Below are 17,428 nucleotides of genomic sequence, written 5' to 3'. Positions count from 1 at the left end.
ACACGTCAGTGACACTGGTCTATAGTTTAGTGCTTTGTTTCTGTCCCCTTTCTTCAAGATGGGGTGCGCATATGTCGTCTTCCATACATCAGGTAGTTGCACAGTTTCAAGGGATGTGTTGAAGATTGTGGTTAGTGGCATGCACGGTCTCTGCTTCCTCTCTATGGACCCACAGATAAATGTTGTCTGGTCCCACTGCCTTTGAGGTATCAAGGTCACTTAGAAGCTTCTTCACCTCCTCTTCGGTTCTGTGTACTTCATGCAATACTTGCTGGTATATCCCTTGTTGGTGTACCCCTCTGTTTTGTTTTTCCAGTGTCCCTTCTGCCTCCACTGTAAATGCTTCCTGAAATCTCGTGTTGAGCTCCTCACATTTTCTTGGTCGTTTCTTGTGAGCTCCCCACCTTCTTTGTTCAATCTCATTACCTGGTCCTTGACTGTTGTCTTCCTCCTGATGTGGCTGTAGAACAGTTTCGGGCCAGACATGAATTTCGATGCTATACCATTTTCGTACTGCCGCTGGGCCCCTCTCCTTATCTGTACATACTCGTTTCTGGCTCTTAGACTAATCTTTTTATTTTCCTGGGTCCTTTGCCTTCTGTACTTTTTCCATTCTCTAGCATACTTCGTTTTTGCCTCCCTACACCTTCAGGTAAACCAAGGGCCAGGACCTATAGGGGGTTGCTGTGGGAGTGGGGTCTGTGGTGTGTGGGGTGGGGGCAGAGAGCCTGTGGGGGGTTGCAGTGGGGGGTTGGAGTGAGGGGGATGGGGCAGAGGGCCTATGTGGGATTCAGTGGGGGTGGGGATTGCAGTGAGGGGGGTGGAGGTAGAGGGTATAGTGTGTGGGTTACTGTGGGGGTGGGTTTTGTGGTGAGGGGGATGGGGGCAGAGGGTACAGTGTGTGGGCTACTGTGTGTTACTGTCGGGGTGGAGTTTGTGGTGAAGGAGATTGGAGCAGAGGGTACAGTGTGTGGGTTTTGGATTAGGTTGTTTGATTGTATTGGAGTTGCCGTGGTTGGGTTCCTTCTGTGGGTGGTACTGAAGTAGGTTGTGTTTGTCGTTCTACCTGGGTCTGGTTTCTCCTGCTGCCCTCCTTCCTTGCCTCCCATTCTGCCTTGCGACATTGCACCCTCACTTTCAGTATCATCCTTTCTGGTACTCCAGTTTGTCCCTTAGACACGCTTTCTCCTGCAGGATCTGTTTTCGAGTCGATTCTGCCTTGAAAATCACTTTGACTGGATACTTTTTTCCTTTCACAAACCACCCAACTCTCCGAAAATTTTTCAGCTGGGTCGTGTCGTCCTCTCCTATAGCTTTCATAATGCTTTCAATCATTTTTCCTTTCCTCCTGTTTTCTTGCTTTGTAAGTTTCCACTTCTACTTCTTGGAGCCCATAGACAAAAAAATGCCCTCTCCCTTTCGTCCTCCCACTGTGCTTCCCTGAGCATCCTCTGAGATGAACTAGTTCCTGCCATTGATGCATATGTTCCTGTCTCTTTCCTAACTGGTGTCCCTGTGCTTACCTGTTCCTGGACATGCATTTGTTTGATACAGTCTTTGTGTATAGCTTAGCTCCCTCATTGACTTTGCTCCCCTCTTGTGTTCCTGCTGTTCTCCCTGTCTTTTCCTGGGCCCCACTTGGGTCTGGTAGAGTTATCACATATGGTGTAGCCCCTTTGCACCCCGCAGTCCCTTCATCTGTGACTGATGTAGCAGTTCTTAATGTCGTGGCTGTACTGTCCTTTGGATCTTTAGGCTGTTTCAGACTTTTTAGTTCTTCTACTAAGTCCTGTATCTTAGCTTCTGCTGCTATGACTTGTAACTCCCATTTCCTGCTCTCCTCAGCTATTTTCTCTTCCATTTTCTTGCCGAGCTCTTCCAGCCTCCTCCCCCACTCCTCCTCCCTTCTCGTGAGCTCTACGTCCTGATGTTTTTGCCATAACTGAGACGTGGTTTAATATGAAAAATAGGGACATGCCTGCTGAATGTCACATTCAGGGTTTTAAATTGTCCCAAGTAGACAGAAGTATTGGGAAGAGAGATGGGGTGGCACTCTATGTCCGTGATCGTTTAAATTGTTGCATAAAAATGGGTATAAAGTCTGGGCATGAAAAATTGATTTTAGGAGTGATATACCGTCCCCCAAACTTGGATAGAGACCAAGGAAGACTACTGAGGGAGGAAATTGTTAGGACCACAAGGCACGATAATGTTGTAATTCTAGGGGACTTTAGGCAGATTGATTGGAATTTTTTGACAGGGAATTTAAAATCTAACGACTTTTTAGAAGTAGTTCAGGATTGTTTTTTGAAGCAGTTTGTGACAGAACCTATAAGGGGAAATAACCTGCTTGACTTGGTTCTGTCAACCACAAATAAATTACCTCTAGCATTGAATGGAAGTATGATAATAAGGATAACTCAGTAATGGTCCCAGATTTTTGCTCAGCAAATTACAATGAGCTTACAGAACAACTATCATCTGTTGACTGGAGTAACGAAGAGAACTATCAATATGACAGTTTTCTAAAGAGGTGAGGATCTTCTTATGAATCAGTATATTGATATTAAGAGGGACGTTAAAAGGGGGATAAGAAAAGCTAAACGGGACTACGAAATTAAAGTTGCTAGGGATTCGAACACTAACCCAAAAAAGTTTTTTCCAGGTTTATAAGATAAAAGTTAGAGATAAGATAGATCTCCTTAAAAAATAACTATGGGTTTCTTACTGACAAAGAGAATGAAATGTGAATATAACATAAGAATGGAGTAACAATGCAGAAGGCCTACTGTGCTTGAGCAGCATACGTTGCAACACTGCAGAATCCTTTCTCCTTCTGGAGCCTGAGACGGGTTATCGCAAGATTAAGACCCGTGCCAGGACTCCAGTCTTGGTGAACGTTATACATTTTGTTAGTGTGACTTTGTAAATGGTCAAAGTCGGTCCTCTCTCCCCTGTGCGGCTTATTTGTGTATTCCCCTTATAAACTTCAATCAAATCCTCCACCATTCTTCGTCTTACAAGAAAATGTAATGATTTAAATTTTTCTTCGTATGGAAGACATCTTATGCTATGGATTAATGTTGTCATTCTTCTCTGAATATTTTCTAACAATTTAAATTCATTCGGTATTATGGAGATCAGAACTGAGCCGCATAATCTAAATGAGGCTTTACTAATAATGTGTGAAGCTGTGGTACAGCGTCTAGACTCCTGTTGTTTATATTTCTTGACATGGTATAAACCTTGGTAATAAATACCGACAAGTTGGTTTAGAAAGACACGTAAGCAAACACTATGACATATTTATTAGAAAACGTTTCGGTCCTGGGACCTTGATCACTTCTAGAAGTGATCAAGGTCCCATGACCGAAACGTTTTCTAATAAATATGTCATAGTGTTTGCTTACGTGTCTTTCTAAACCAACTTCTTGACATAAATTCCACGTACACTTAGGCATTGTTGTCTTGGCTTCAGGTTCCTGCTAACCATAACTCCCAATAAGCAATATTTTGTTTTTAAAATTATTATTATTATTATTATTATCACACTGGCCGATTCCCACCAAGGCAGGGTGGCCCGAAAAAGAAAAACTTTCACCATCATTCACTCCATCACTGTCTTGCCAGAAGGGTGCTTTACACTACAGTTTTTAAACTGCAACATTAACACCCCTCCTTCAGAGTGCAGGCACTGTACTTCCCATCTCCAGGACTCAAGTCCGGCCTGCCGGTTTCCCTGAACCCCTTCATAAATGTTACTTTGCTCACACTCCAACAGCACGTCAAGTATTAAAAACCATTTGTCTCCATTCACTCCTATCAAACACGCTCATGCATACCTGCTGGAAGTCCAAGCCCCTCGCACACAAAACCTCCTTTACCCCCTCTCTCCAACCTTTCCTAGGCCGACCCCTACCCCGCCTTCCTTCCACTACAGACTGATACACTCTTGAAGTCATTCTGTTTCGCTCCATTCTCTCTACATGTCCGAACCACCTCAACAACCCTTCCTCAGCCCTCTGGACAACAGTTTTGGTAATCCCGCACCTCCTCCTAACTTCCAAACTACGAATTCTCTGCATTATATTCACACCACACATTGCCCTCAGACATGACATCTCCACTGCCTCCAGCCTTCTCCTCGCTGCACCATTCATCACCCATGCTTCACACCCATATAAGAGCGTTGGTAAAACTATACTCTCATACATTCCCCTCTTTGCCTCCAAGAACAAAGTTCTTTGTCTCCACAGACTCCTAAGTGCACCACTCACTCTTTTTCCCTCATCAATTCTATGATTCACCTCATCTTTCATAGACCCATCCGCTGACACGTCCATTCCCAAATATCTGAATACATTCACCTCCTCCATACTCTCTCCCTCCAATCTGATATTCAATCTTTCATCACCTAATCTTTTTGTTATCCTCATAACCTTACTCTTTCCAGTATTCACCTTTAATTTTCTTCTCTTGCACACCCTACCAAATTCATCCACCAATCTCTGCAACTTCTCTTCAGAATCTCCCAAGAGCACAGTGTCATCAGCAAAGAGCAGCTGTGACAACTCCCACTTTGTGTGTGATTCTTTATCTTTTAACTCCACGCCTCTTGTCAAGACCCTCGCATTTACTTCTCTTACAACCCCATCTATAAATATATTAAACAACCACGGTGACATCACACATCCTTGTCTAAGGCCTACTTTTACTGGGAAATAATTTCCCTCTTTCCTACATACTCTAACTTTAGCCTCACTATCCTCGTAAAAACTCTTCACTGCTTTCAGTAACCTACCTCCTACACCATACACTTGCAACATCTGCCACATTGCCCCCCTATCCACCCTGTCATACGCCTTTTCCAAATCCATAAATGCCACAAAGACCTCTTTAGCCTTATCTAAATACTGTTCACTTATATGTTTCACTGTAAACACCTGGTCCACACACCCCCTACCTTTCCTAAAGCCTCCTTGTTCATCTGCTATCCTATTCTCCGTCTTACTCTTAATTCTTTCAATAATAACTCTACCATACACTTTACCAGGTATACTCAGCAGACTTATCCCCCTATAATTTTTGCACTCTCTTTTATCCCCTTTGCCTTTATACAAAGGAACTATGCATGCTCTCTGCCAATCCCTAGGTACCTTACCCTCTTCCATACATTTATTAAATAATTGCACCAACCACTCCAAAACTATATCCCCACCTGCTTTTAACATTTCTATCTTTATCCCATCAATCCCGGCTGCCTTACCCCCTTTCATTTTACCTACTGCCTCACGAACTTCCCCCACACTCACAACTGGCTCTTCCTCACTCCTACAAGATGTTATTCCTCCTTGCCCTATACACGAAATCACAGCTTCCCTATCTTCATCAACATTTAACAATTCCTCAAAATATTCCCTCCATCTTCCCAATACCTCTAACTCTCCATTTAATAACTCTCCTCTCCTATTTTTAACTGACAAATCCATTTGTTCTCTAGGCTTTCTTAACTTGTTAATCTCACTCCAAAACTTTTTCTTATTTTCAACAAAATTTGTTGATAACATCTCACCCACTCTCTCATTTGCTCTCTTTTTACATTGCTTCACCACTCTCTTAACCTCTCTCTTTTTCTCCATATACTCTTCCCTCCTTGCATCACTTCTACTTTGTAAAAACTTCTAATATGCTAACTTTTTCTCCCTTACTACTCTCTTTACATCATCATTCCACCAATCGCTCCTCTTCCCTCCCGCACCCACTTTCCAGTAACCACAAACTTCTGCTGAACACTCTAACACTACATTTTTAAACCTACCCCATACCTCTTCGACCCCATTGCCTATGCTCTCATTAGCCCATCTATCCTCCAATAATCTTAAATCATTAATAATCTTAAATCATTAGATTTTTTATTATACCCTTGTTGTGCGGGGTGGGGGAGTGGGGTTGGGGGGTTGGGGGGTGGGAGTGGGGGGTTGGGGGGTTGGTGGTCGGGGGGGCGGGGGGGGGGGGGCGGGGTTTGGTGGGGGGGGGGTGTACATTAATGTTACCACTGCCAGTGGTAACATTAAAATTAACTTAACATTAACTAAACAATGATATATTCAGTGTTAACAATAAAAGTAAACAAATTACAACATGAAGTATTATTATTATTATTATAATCAAAAAGAAGCGCTAAGCCACAAGGGCTATACAGTACAACAAGAAGTAAAAATGAGTATTTTAAACAATGAAATTTTAATATTTCAATTAAGAAGCATTATAGTTGAAGAAATTTGTAGCAGAACAACGTATAACAAAATGATCAGTATACTAAATGAAGTCATACAATTTATTAATCCGATCAAATTGAATATAATCAATGATTTGTAGTGCAGAAAACAGGTCATATTGTCACTAGATGAGTAACTGAACATTCATAAGAATGGAGTATTTTATTTGGTAATATAATTAAAAATACATAGTTTGATAGTGTCACAGCTTATACATTCATGAGATACAGTTATTCAGTATTTATCTAGTTGTGGGTGAGTAAGTGGTTTTTAAGAAGAGTCTTGAATTTATAAAGTGTTTCTTCTGTATTCACATTATTATTATTATTATCAAGAGGGAAGCGCTAAACCCGGAGGATTATACAGCGCCTGGGGGGGGGGGATGTGGAAGGCATTCAGGCTTAATTCGGGGAACTGGAGCACAGATCCAATTCCCTAAATCAAGAGCCCCTCACCAACATCAAGGAACCTTCCTTGAGGGGTCTGTATTCACAGGTAATGAATTCCAGATTTTTGGGCCTTTTGTTGTGTATCAAATTTTTACATAGTGTGAGATGGACACGAGGAACATCAAAGTGATCTGTGCCTTGTGCTATGGTCATGTGTTCTGTTGAGGTTGGTAAAGAGATGTTTGAGGGGAGGGTTTATATCAGAGTTTAGTGTTCTATGCACGTAGTAGGCACAATAATAACTATGGATGTCTTGTACGGTGAGTAAGTTTAGAGTTTTGAATATTGGTGGAGTATGTTGCCTGGAGTGGGAATTTGTTATCATTCTTACTGCAGCCTTTTGTTGGATATTTAATGGTCTGAGATGATTTATTATTGTTGAGCCCCATGCACAGATTCCATAGGTGAGATAGGAGTAAATGAGTGAGTGATATAGGGCCAGGAGAGCTGATTGTGGAACATAGTACTGTATCCTTGTTGGTATACCTACGGTCTTGGAAACTTTCTTGGAAACTTGTTGAACATGTGTTTGAAATTTGAGTCTATTATCAAGATGGATTCCTAAGAATTTTCCCTCTGTGAGGTTTGCGATAGGTGATCCATTTATCATTATATTAAGAGGAACATCTGTAGTTCTGTTTCCAAAGTGAATGAAGTAGGTTTTGTCAATATTGAAAGTAAGCTTGTTAATCATCATGCAGGTAGATATTTTCTGTAATTCAGTATTTATAGAATTAGTATGACTGGGCTTGGGTGAGAGAAGACGTACGTGTCATCTGCAAATAGTGTGGGTTTGAGTAGTTGCGACGCATTTGGTAGATCGTTTATGTAAATGAGAAAGAAGAGGGCCAAGGACACTTCCTTGTGGGACACCAACTGTAATTGGTTGTGTAGAAGAGTTTGCTCCATTTGTGTACACATACTGGCTTCTGTTGCTAAGGTATGACTTTAGGTAGTTGAGGGAGTGCCCTCTTATACCATAGTGTGATAATTTTATGTGCAACAAATCATGGTCAACTGTATCAAAAGCTTTATGGAAATCAGTGAAGATCCCCAGTGAGACTTCTTTTTTCTCGAGTACAGTGTATATTTGTTTAAGCGTGTGTTTAATAGCATCATTCGTATTTTTATTAGGCCTGAATCCAAACTGACAGGGGTTGAGTATGTTGTGGGAGATGAGGTAGAAATAGATTCGCTTATTAATTAATTTTTCAAAGATTTTAGAGATAAGGGGTAAGTTATTCAAGTCTGCTTGATCTCCTTTATGTATCAGGGTGACCCTCACTATTTTGAGAACTGTAGGGAAGATAGAGGATTCGATGGATTTGTTAAAGAGTGTTGCAATGATTGGTGAAAGTACTTGTACTTAAGTGTAGACTTGTTGTTTAGAGTACATACTTATGAAAGGTATTACCTGTGAAATAGTAAAGTATAAATACAGTAAACCCTCAATGTAACAAACCAATGGGTAGGGTACAGGTGGCCAGTAATGATGATGGTGATGAATAAAGATGAGTTTATTGTGCCATGATGTTATAACATGGGAGATTATTATTATAATCAAGGGGGAAGCGCTAAACCCGTAGGATTATACAGCGCCCAGGGGAGGGGGGATGTGGAAGGCATTCAGGCTTAATTCGGGGAACTGGAGCACAGATCCAATTCCTTAAATCAAGAGCCCCTCACCAACATCAAGGAACCTTCCATGAGGGGATAACATGGGAGAATTCTGTAACCAATGGATTTTTGTCCATTTGTTTCCAAATCGGTTGACCCAGCGGATTTTATCCTTTATTTCTGAGGCCTGTTAAATCAAGGGTTTATCATACAACAAAAATAAATATGTCGCATTCACTGATCCTAATTACAGTCAAGGCATTTTAACTGTATATACAAACTAGTTTCTGTTGTTGGACACTTCTTACTGGTCTCTCATATTTCAGGCTCTTTCAGCATTCTGATAAGATAAGATAAGATTTCGGATTTTTAACCCCGGAGGGTTAGCCACCCAGGATAACCCAAGAAAGTCAGTGCGTCATCAAGGACTGTGTAACTTATTTCCATTGGGGTCCTTAATCTTGTCCCCAGGATGCGACCCACACCAGTCGACTAACACCCAGGTACCTATTTGCTGCTAGGTGAACAGGACAACAGGTGTAAGGAAACGTGTCGAAATGTTTCCACCCGCCGGGAATCGAACCCGGGCCCTCCGTGTGTGAAGCGGGAGCTTTAGCCACCAGGCCACCGGGCTTCCTCTGCTGGTAAACCCATCAAAGGAGGGAGGCCTTGATCCAAGGAACTGGAGATACCCATCCCCTTGATCAAAATTGTCTACCATTCCCAGGGTACTGTATAATAACCCTTATGGGTTTAGCATTTCCTCATGATCATTTATTATATTTAGAGGGAAATGCTAATTATTATTATAATCAAGGGGGAAGCGCTAAACCCGGAGGATTATACAGCGCCTGGGGGGGGGGGGGTGTGGAAGGCATTCAGACTTAATTCGGGGAACTGGAGCACAGATCCAATACCCTAAATCAAGAGCCCCTCACCAACATCAAGGAACCTTCCTTGAGGGGTTTGTGACAGTAAAGTGTTCTTGATCCCAGAAACTGGACTAATCCTCCCCTTCCTTGGATTCAACCTGAATTCTTCCTATTTCCTAGGTGTTGTAGCCATAGGGGTCACCTTGCAGGATAGGTAGCACTTCTCCCTGTTAGAATATTGTAGCCATAGGGGTCACCTTGCAGGATAGGTAACACTTCTCCCTGTTAGAATATTGTAGCCATAGGGGTCACCTTGCAGGATAGATAGCACTTCTCCCTGTTAGAATATTGTAGCCATAGGGGTCACCTTGCAGGATAGGTAGCACTTCTCCCTGTTAGAATATTGTAGCCATAGGGGTCACCTTGCAGGATAGGTAGCACTTCTCCCTGTTAGAATATTGTAGCCATAGGGGTCACCTTGCAGGATAGATAGCACTTCTCCCTGTTAGAATATTGTAGCCATAGGGGTCACCTTGCAGGATAGGTAGCACTTCTCCCTGTTAGAATATTGTAGCCATAGGGGTCACCTTGCAGGATAGGTAGCACTTCTCCCTGTTAGAATATAAAAGAGAAAGAGGCAATTGTGTTTGATCGAAGGAAGAAGAGTCCAATTTCTTTGATCAACCAACCTCCTTCATTACATTAATAAGAGGGTGCTAAACCCATAGGGGTCACTTTAATCAGTGAAGTGCTAAACCTGCAAGGGTCATATAATAAAAACTAAGCACCATACCCACAAGGGCTCAGTTCACTGTATAACCTGCTTAATTTGATTATAATAATCAGGTTCAGTAACTGTTTTGCATGATGGTAGGATTGCTGGTTTCTTTTTCTGTCTCATAAACACGCTAAGATAACAGGGATATCTTGCTACTCCTACTTACACTTTGGTCACACTTCACAGACACGCACATGCATATATATATATACATACATCTAGGTTTTTCTCCTTTTTCTAAATAGCTCTTGTTCTTTTTTATTTCTTCTATTGTCCATGGGGAAGTGGAAAAGAATCTTTCCTCCGTAAGCCATGCGTGTCGTATGAGGCGACTAAAATGCCGGGAGCAATGGGCTAGTAACCCCTTCTCCTGTATACAATTACTAAAAAAGAGAAGAAGAAAAACTTTATAAAACTGGGTTGCTTAAATGTGCGTGGATGTAGTGCGGATGACAAGAAACAGATGATTGCTGATGTTATGAATGAAAAGAAGTTGGATGTCCTGGCCCTAAGCGAAACAAAGCTGAAGGGGGGAGGAGAGTTTCAGTGGGGGGAAATAAATGGGATTAAATCTGGAGTATCTGAGAGAGTTAGAGCAAAGGAAGGGGTAGCAGTAATGTTAAATGATCAGTTATGGAAGGAGAAAAGAGAATATGAATGTGTAAATTCAAGAATTATGTGGATTAAAGTAAAGGTTGGATGCGAGAAGTGGGTCATAATAAGCGTGTATGCACCTGGAGAAGAGAGGAATGCAGAGGAGAGAGAGAGATTTTGGGAGATGTTAAGTGAATGTATAGGAGCCTTTGAACCAAGTGAGAGAGTAATTGTGGTAGGGGACTTGAATGCTAAAGTAGGAGAAACTTTTAGAGAGGGTGTGGTAGGTAAGTTTGGGGTGCCAGGTGTAAATGATAATGGGAGCCCTTTGATTGAACTTTGTATAGAAAGGGGTTTAGTTATAGGTAATACATATTTTAAGAAAAAGAGGATAAATAAGTATACACGATATGATGTAGGGCGAAATGACAGTAGTTTGTTGGATTATGTATTGGTAGATAAAAGACTGTTGAGTAGACTTCAGGATGTACATGTTTATAGAGGGGCCACAGATATATCAGATCACTTTCTAGTTGTAGCTACACTGAGAGTAAAAGGTAGATGGGATACAAGGAGAATAGAAGCATCAGGGAAGAGAGAGGTGAAGGTTTATAAACTAAAAGAGGAGGCAGTTAGGGTAAGATATAAACAGCTATTGGAGGATAGATGGGCTAATGAGAGCATAGGCAATGGGGTCGAAGAGGTATGGGGTAGGTTTAAAAATGTAGTGTTAGAGTGTTCAGCAGAAGTTTGTGGTTACAGGAAAGTGGGTGCAGGAGGGAAGAGGAGCGATTGGTGGAATGATGATGTAAAGAGAGTAGTAAGGGAGAAAAAGTTAGCATATGAGAAGTTTTTACAAAGTAGAAGTGATGCAAGGAGGGAAGAGTATATGGAGAAAAAGAGAGAAGTTAAGAGAGTGGTGAAGCAATGTAAAAAGAGAGCAAATGAGAGAGTGGGTGAGATGTTATCAACAAATTTTGTTGAAAATAAGAAAAAGTTTTGGAGTGAGATTAACAAGTTAAGAAAGCCTAGAGAACAAATGGATTTGTCAGTTAAAAATAGGAGAGGAGAGTTATTAAATGGAGAGGTAGAGGTATTGGGAAGATGGAAGGAATATTTTGAGGAATTGTTAAATGTTGATGAAGATAGGGAAGCTGTGATTTCGTGTATAGGGCAAGGAGGAATAACATCTTGTAGGAGTGAGGAAGAGCCAGTTGTGAGTGTGGGGGAAGTTCGTGAGGCAGTAGGTAAAATGAAAGGGGGTAAGGCAGCCGGGATTGATGGGATAAAGATAGAAATGTTAAAAGCAGGTGGGGATATAGTTTTGGAGTGGTTGGTGCAATTATTTAATAAATGTATGGAAGAGGGTAAGGTACCTAGGGATTGGCAGAGAGCATGCATAGTTCCTTTGTATAAAGGCAAAGGGGATAAAAGAGAGTGCAAAAATTATAGGGGGATAAGTCTGTTGAGTGTACCTGGTAAAGTGTATGGTAGAGTTATAATTGAAAGAATTAAGAGTAAGACGGAGAATAGGATAGCAGATGAACAAGGAGGCTTTAGGAAAGGTAGGGGGTGTGTGGACCAGGTGTTTACAGTGAAACATATAAGTGAACAGTATTTAGATAAGGCTAAAGAGGTCTTTGTGGCATTTATGGATTTGGAAAAGGCGTATGACAGGGTGGATAGGGGGGCAATGTGGCAGATGTTGCAAGTGTATGGTGTAGGAGGTAGGTTACTGAAAGCAGTGAAGAGTTTTTACGAGGATAGTGAGGCTCAAGTTAGAGTATGTAGGAAAGAGGGAAATTTTTTCCCAGTAAAAGTAGGCCTTAGACAAGGATGTGTGATGTCACCGTGGTTGTTTAATATATTTATAGATGGGGTTGTAAGAGAAGTAAATGCGAGGGTCTTGGCAAGAGGCGTGGAGTTAAAAGATAAAGAATCACACACAAAGTGGGAGTTGTCACAGCTGCTCTTTGCCGATGACACTGTGCTCTTGGGAGATTCTGAAGAGAAGTTGCAGAGATTGGTGGATGAATTTGGTAGGGTGTGCAAAAGAAGAAAATTAAAGGTGAATACAGGAAAGAGTAAGGTTATGAGGATAACAAAAAGATTAGGTGATGAAAGATTGAATATCAGATTGGAGGGAGAGAGTATGGAGGAGGTGAACGTATTCAGATATTTGGGAGTGGACGTGTCAGCGGATGGGTCTATGAAAGATGAGGTGAATCATAGAATTGATGAGGGAAAAAGAGTGAGTGGTGCACTTAGGAGTCTGTGGAGACAAAGAACTTTGTCCTTGGAGGCAAAGAGGGGAATGTATGAGAGTATAGTTTTACCAACGCTCTTATATGGGTGTGAAGCGTGGGTGATGAATGTTGCAGCGAGGAGAAGGCTGGAGGCAGTGGAGATGTCATGTCTGAGGGCAATGTGTGGTGTGAATATAATGCAGAGAATTCGTAGTTTGGAAGTTAGGAGGAGGTGCGGGATTACCAAAACTGTTGTCCAGAGGGCTGAGGAAGGGTTGTTGAGGTGGTTTGGACATGTAGAGAGAATGGAGCGAAACAGAATGACTTCAAGAGTGTATCAGTCTGTAGTGGAAGGAAGGCGGGGTAGGGGTCGGCCTAGGAAGGGTTGGAGGGAGGGGGTAAAGGAGGTTTTGTGTGCGAGGGGCTTGGACTTCCAGCAGGCATGCGTGAGCGTGTTTGATAGGAGTGAATGGAGACAAATGGTTTTTAATACTTGACGTGCTGTTGGAGTGTGAGCAAAGTAACATTTATGAAGGGATTCAGGGAAACCGGCAGGCCGGACTTGAGTCCTGGAGATGGGAAGTACAGTGCCTGCACTCTGAAGGAGGGGTGTTAATGTTGCAGTTTAAAAACTGTAGTGTAAAGCACCCTTCTGGCAAGACAGTGATGGAGTGAATGATGGTGAAAGTTTTTCTTTTTCGGGCCACCCTGCCTTGGTGGGAATCGGCCGGTGTGATAATAAAAAAAAATAAATCAGGTTCAGTTTAAGGGAAGGATAAATCAGATTCCTTGGATCAAGGCCCCCTCACTAGCATAAAGGCACACCTTTTGCTACATTCCTGGTGGAGGAAGTGCTAAACCTGTAGAAGTCATAGTGCCTGAGGGAAAGGAAGCCGTTCTGGCTTGATTCAAGGAATTGAAGCACTGGGTTAATTCCTTAACAACAGCAATCTATTTCTACAAGTACATGGATAAGGTATACAGGCCTAGCTGACATCACTGACATACTACTATATAGAAAGTTCCTTGTTATGTACAGGATTCTGGGCAAATTAGGTCAGCTTTGTCCAGGGATATGACCACACCTGTTAGACTAAACACTCAGGTACCTATTTTACTGCTAGGTGAACATGCTCAGCAGGTGTCTTAAGGAAGCACGTCCTATTATTGTTATTATAATAAAAAAAGAAGCTCTAAGCCACAAAGGCTATACAGCGCTGCAGGGTAGGGAAGGAAGCGAGGGTATAGGATGGCAGAAGGGAGGAGGGATGATCAGTAGGTTACAGAAAACAGCGGGGCAGGGAATAGTACGGGGGTAGAGGGTAGCAAGAGATTGAAGTAGAAAGGGCTGAAGGTATCAGAATTTGTGAAGTAAGTCGATTGTTGTCAAAAAGTCAATGAGAGAGTCTGGATGAAAGGTGGGTCCATCAGTGAGAAGGGAAGGTAGAGAGAGACCAGCAGAGCGAAGACGACGACAGAGGTAAATTCTGCGTGCTCGTTGATAAAGTGGGCAGTCCAACAGAATGTGGCTAACTGATAATGGAACTTGGCAATTCTCACAGAGAGGAGCAGGGCGCCTCTCCATGAGATATCCATGAGTAAGACGAGTATGGCCAATGCGAAGACGGGAGAGAGTAGTCTCCCAACCTCGACACTGGTGATAAGAAGACGGCCAGTAACCTATACTTGGTTTAATAGATTGAAGTTTGTTGCCGAGCATAGTAGACCAACGTTGTTGCCAACGGGTGTGAAGTTGGGAAGATATTGCAGCAAAATAGTCCGTAAATGGAATACCTCTACATGAAACTGGTAGGTCATGTACTGCTGACCGCTCAGCAGTGTCTGCCTGTTCATTGCCCTGTACGTCAACATGACCAGGGACCCAACAAAAAACAATATCTTTATGCTTGGTAAAGATATGGCGTAGCCAAAGTTGGATACGGAGGACTAAGGGGTGAGGTGTATCAAATTTCTGTATAGCCTGTAAAGCACTAAGGGAGTCTGAGACAACCACAAATGATGACACAGGCATAGATGCAATACGGATAAGTGCTGTAAGGATGGCATACAATTCAGCAGTAAAAATACTAGCCGAAGATAGTAAATGCCCTTGTATGACGCTGTCCGGAAACAGTGCTGCGAATCCTACGCCATCAGAAGACTTAGAGCCATCTGTGTACACAGCAATGGCATGAGAATGAGAGTGAAAGTGGTCAAGAAAAAGAGTGGGAAGCGACCATAGACAGTTGGGCTTTCAAGCAAGGGAGAGAGAAAGAACAGACTCGAACAGCTGGAACTTCCCAGGGGGGTAGGGAAAAGTGAGATGCTACATGTACATAGAAAGGTGGTAATTGAAGAGAAGACAAGAGCGAATGAAGGCGAAGAGAGAAGGGAAGGAGTAAACAGGGGCGACGAACAAATAAAGAACGTCTACTAATATCAGTGACCATTCTATAAATGGAAGGATTGCGGAGATCATGAGAGCGTACATAGTAGCTAAGGCAATGGGCATCACGGCGATCGGATAAGGATGGAACGTTCGCTTCTGCATAGAGGCTCTCGACAGGGGAAGAGCGAAAAGCACCAAGGCATAACGTAATCCTTGGTGATGAATGGGGTTAAGGCTAGAGAGAGTAACAGGAGATGCCGCTGAATAGATCTAGTCACCATAATCAAGTTTCGATAAAATAAGGGTGGAATGTAGGCGAAGGAGGGTTCGACGATCAGCTCCCCATGAAAGATGAGCAAGGGTTTTAAGAAGGTTCAGCCGGCTGTGACAAGTTGCCTTCAGAGAGGTAATGTGAGGTTTCCAGGATAACCTACAATCAAAGAGGAGGCCCAGAAACTTGACTGTATCACGTTCAGGGATACGGGAGCCATAGAGGTACAAAGGATGATCGGAGATGACAGAGCGTCTAGTGAAAGTAATTTGGTGGGTTTTAGTGCTGGAAAATTTAAACCCACGTGTGGTGGCCCAATTGGAAACACGGTCGACTGCATGCTGGAGAGAAACTGTAATAAGGTGACAGTCAGTGCCTGCACAGGCAATAGCGAAGTCATCAACATAGAGTGATGACCAAATATTTGATGGAAGACTAGAGGCCAAATCATTAATAGCAAGGAGAAAAAGTGTCGTGCTCAGAACACATCCCTGGGGGACACCTTCAGCTTGGATAAAGTCCGGGGAGAGCACATTATTAACCCGAACACGGAAATGCCTGTCAGTTAAAAAGTTCTTAAGGAACGATGGTAGATTGCCTCGAAGGCCTAAGGAGTGGGCTTGGGCTAAAATATTATACCTCCAAGTTGTGTCATATGCCTTCTCAAGGTCAAAAAATATGGCAATAACTGAGTGGTTATTCGCAAAGGCATTACGAACATACGTATCCAAGCGTAGTAAGGGGTCTATGGTACAACGTCCCTTACGAAAGCCATATTGACGAGTGGAGAGACTGTTGTGTGTCTCTAAATACCACACTAAACGTCTATTTACTAGGCGTTCCATCACTTTGCAAACTGCACTGGTAAGAGCAATGGGACGATAGTGGGAGGTTTCATGTCCTGCAGTGCCTGGTTTGCGGAAAGGGAGAACAATGGCGGATTTCCACAGCTGTGGAAGAACTCCTTGTGACCAAATAAGATTGTAAAGGTGTAATAGGACTGCAAGGGCTGACTGATGTAAATGTTGTAGCATATGAATATGAATGTCGTCGGGCCCAGCTGCCGATGATCGGCAAGCTGAGAGTGTTGCCTCCAGTTCTTGAAGTGTAAAAGGCACATTATACTGTTCTTCTCTGAGAGAAGAAAAGTCCAAGGGTGCTAACTCTCTGGCAGACTTTGAGGAAAGAAATGAGGGGCATAGATGGAGTCACTGAGAAATACGGACCAGATGATTGCCAATTTCATTGGCAACATCTAGTGGGTTTCCTATATCAACACCGGCAACCCGCAGAACAGGAGCCGGGTCAGGAGAATATTTACCACTCAGTTTTCGTACTTTTTTCCAGACTGTACTCATAGAGGAAGCAGAGGTGATGGTGGAGACATAATCTCGCCAGCAAGTGCGTTTAGCGTCACGGATGACACGGCGAGCAATCGCACGCTTCTGCTTAAAATCAAGAAGTCTCTCTGTGGTTCTATTGTACCGGTACCTGCCCCATGCAGTGCGTTTCAAACGTACTGCACGAGCACAAGCAGGAGACCACCAAGGCACGCATTTCTGTGAATGCCTGCCCAAAGTTTGGGGTATAGAATGAGAAGCTGCGGTTAAAACGGAGGACGAGAAGAGGTGTAAAAGCTCATCGATGGAGGACGAAGAAGGAACCTCTCTAAAAACAGTTAGGTGTGAGTAAAGGTTCAAATTTGCCTGATCAAATTGCCAGCGTGGGATGCGAAGAGGTGGTGAATATGAAGGGGAAGTAAGAATGATTGGGAAATGATCGCTGTCAAGTAAGTCCGGAAGAACAGACCAAGTGAAGTCTAATGCGGTGGAGGAAGAGCAGACTGAGAGATCGATGCAAGAGAGAGTGTGAGTCCGAGGATCAAAATGGGTGTGAGTACCTGTATTTAAAACATGGAGGGGGTGGGTGGCAAG

Source organism: Cherax quadricarinatus, chromosome 19, assembly GCF_038502225.1.
Source record: "Cherax quadricarinatus isolate ZL_2023a chromosome 19, ASM3850222v1, whole genome shotgun sequence".
Taxonomy (NCBI): Eukaryota; Metazoa; Arthropoda; class Malacostraca; order Decapoda; family Parastacidae; genus Cherax; species Cherax quadricarinatus.
Note: the sequence above shows the minus strand (reverse complement) of the source record.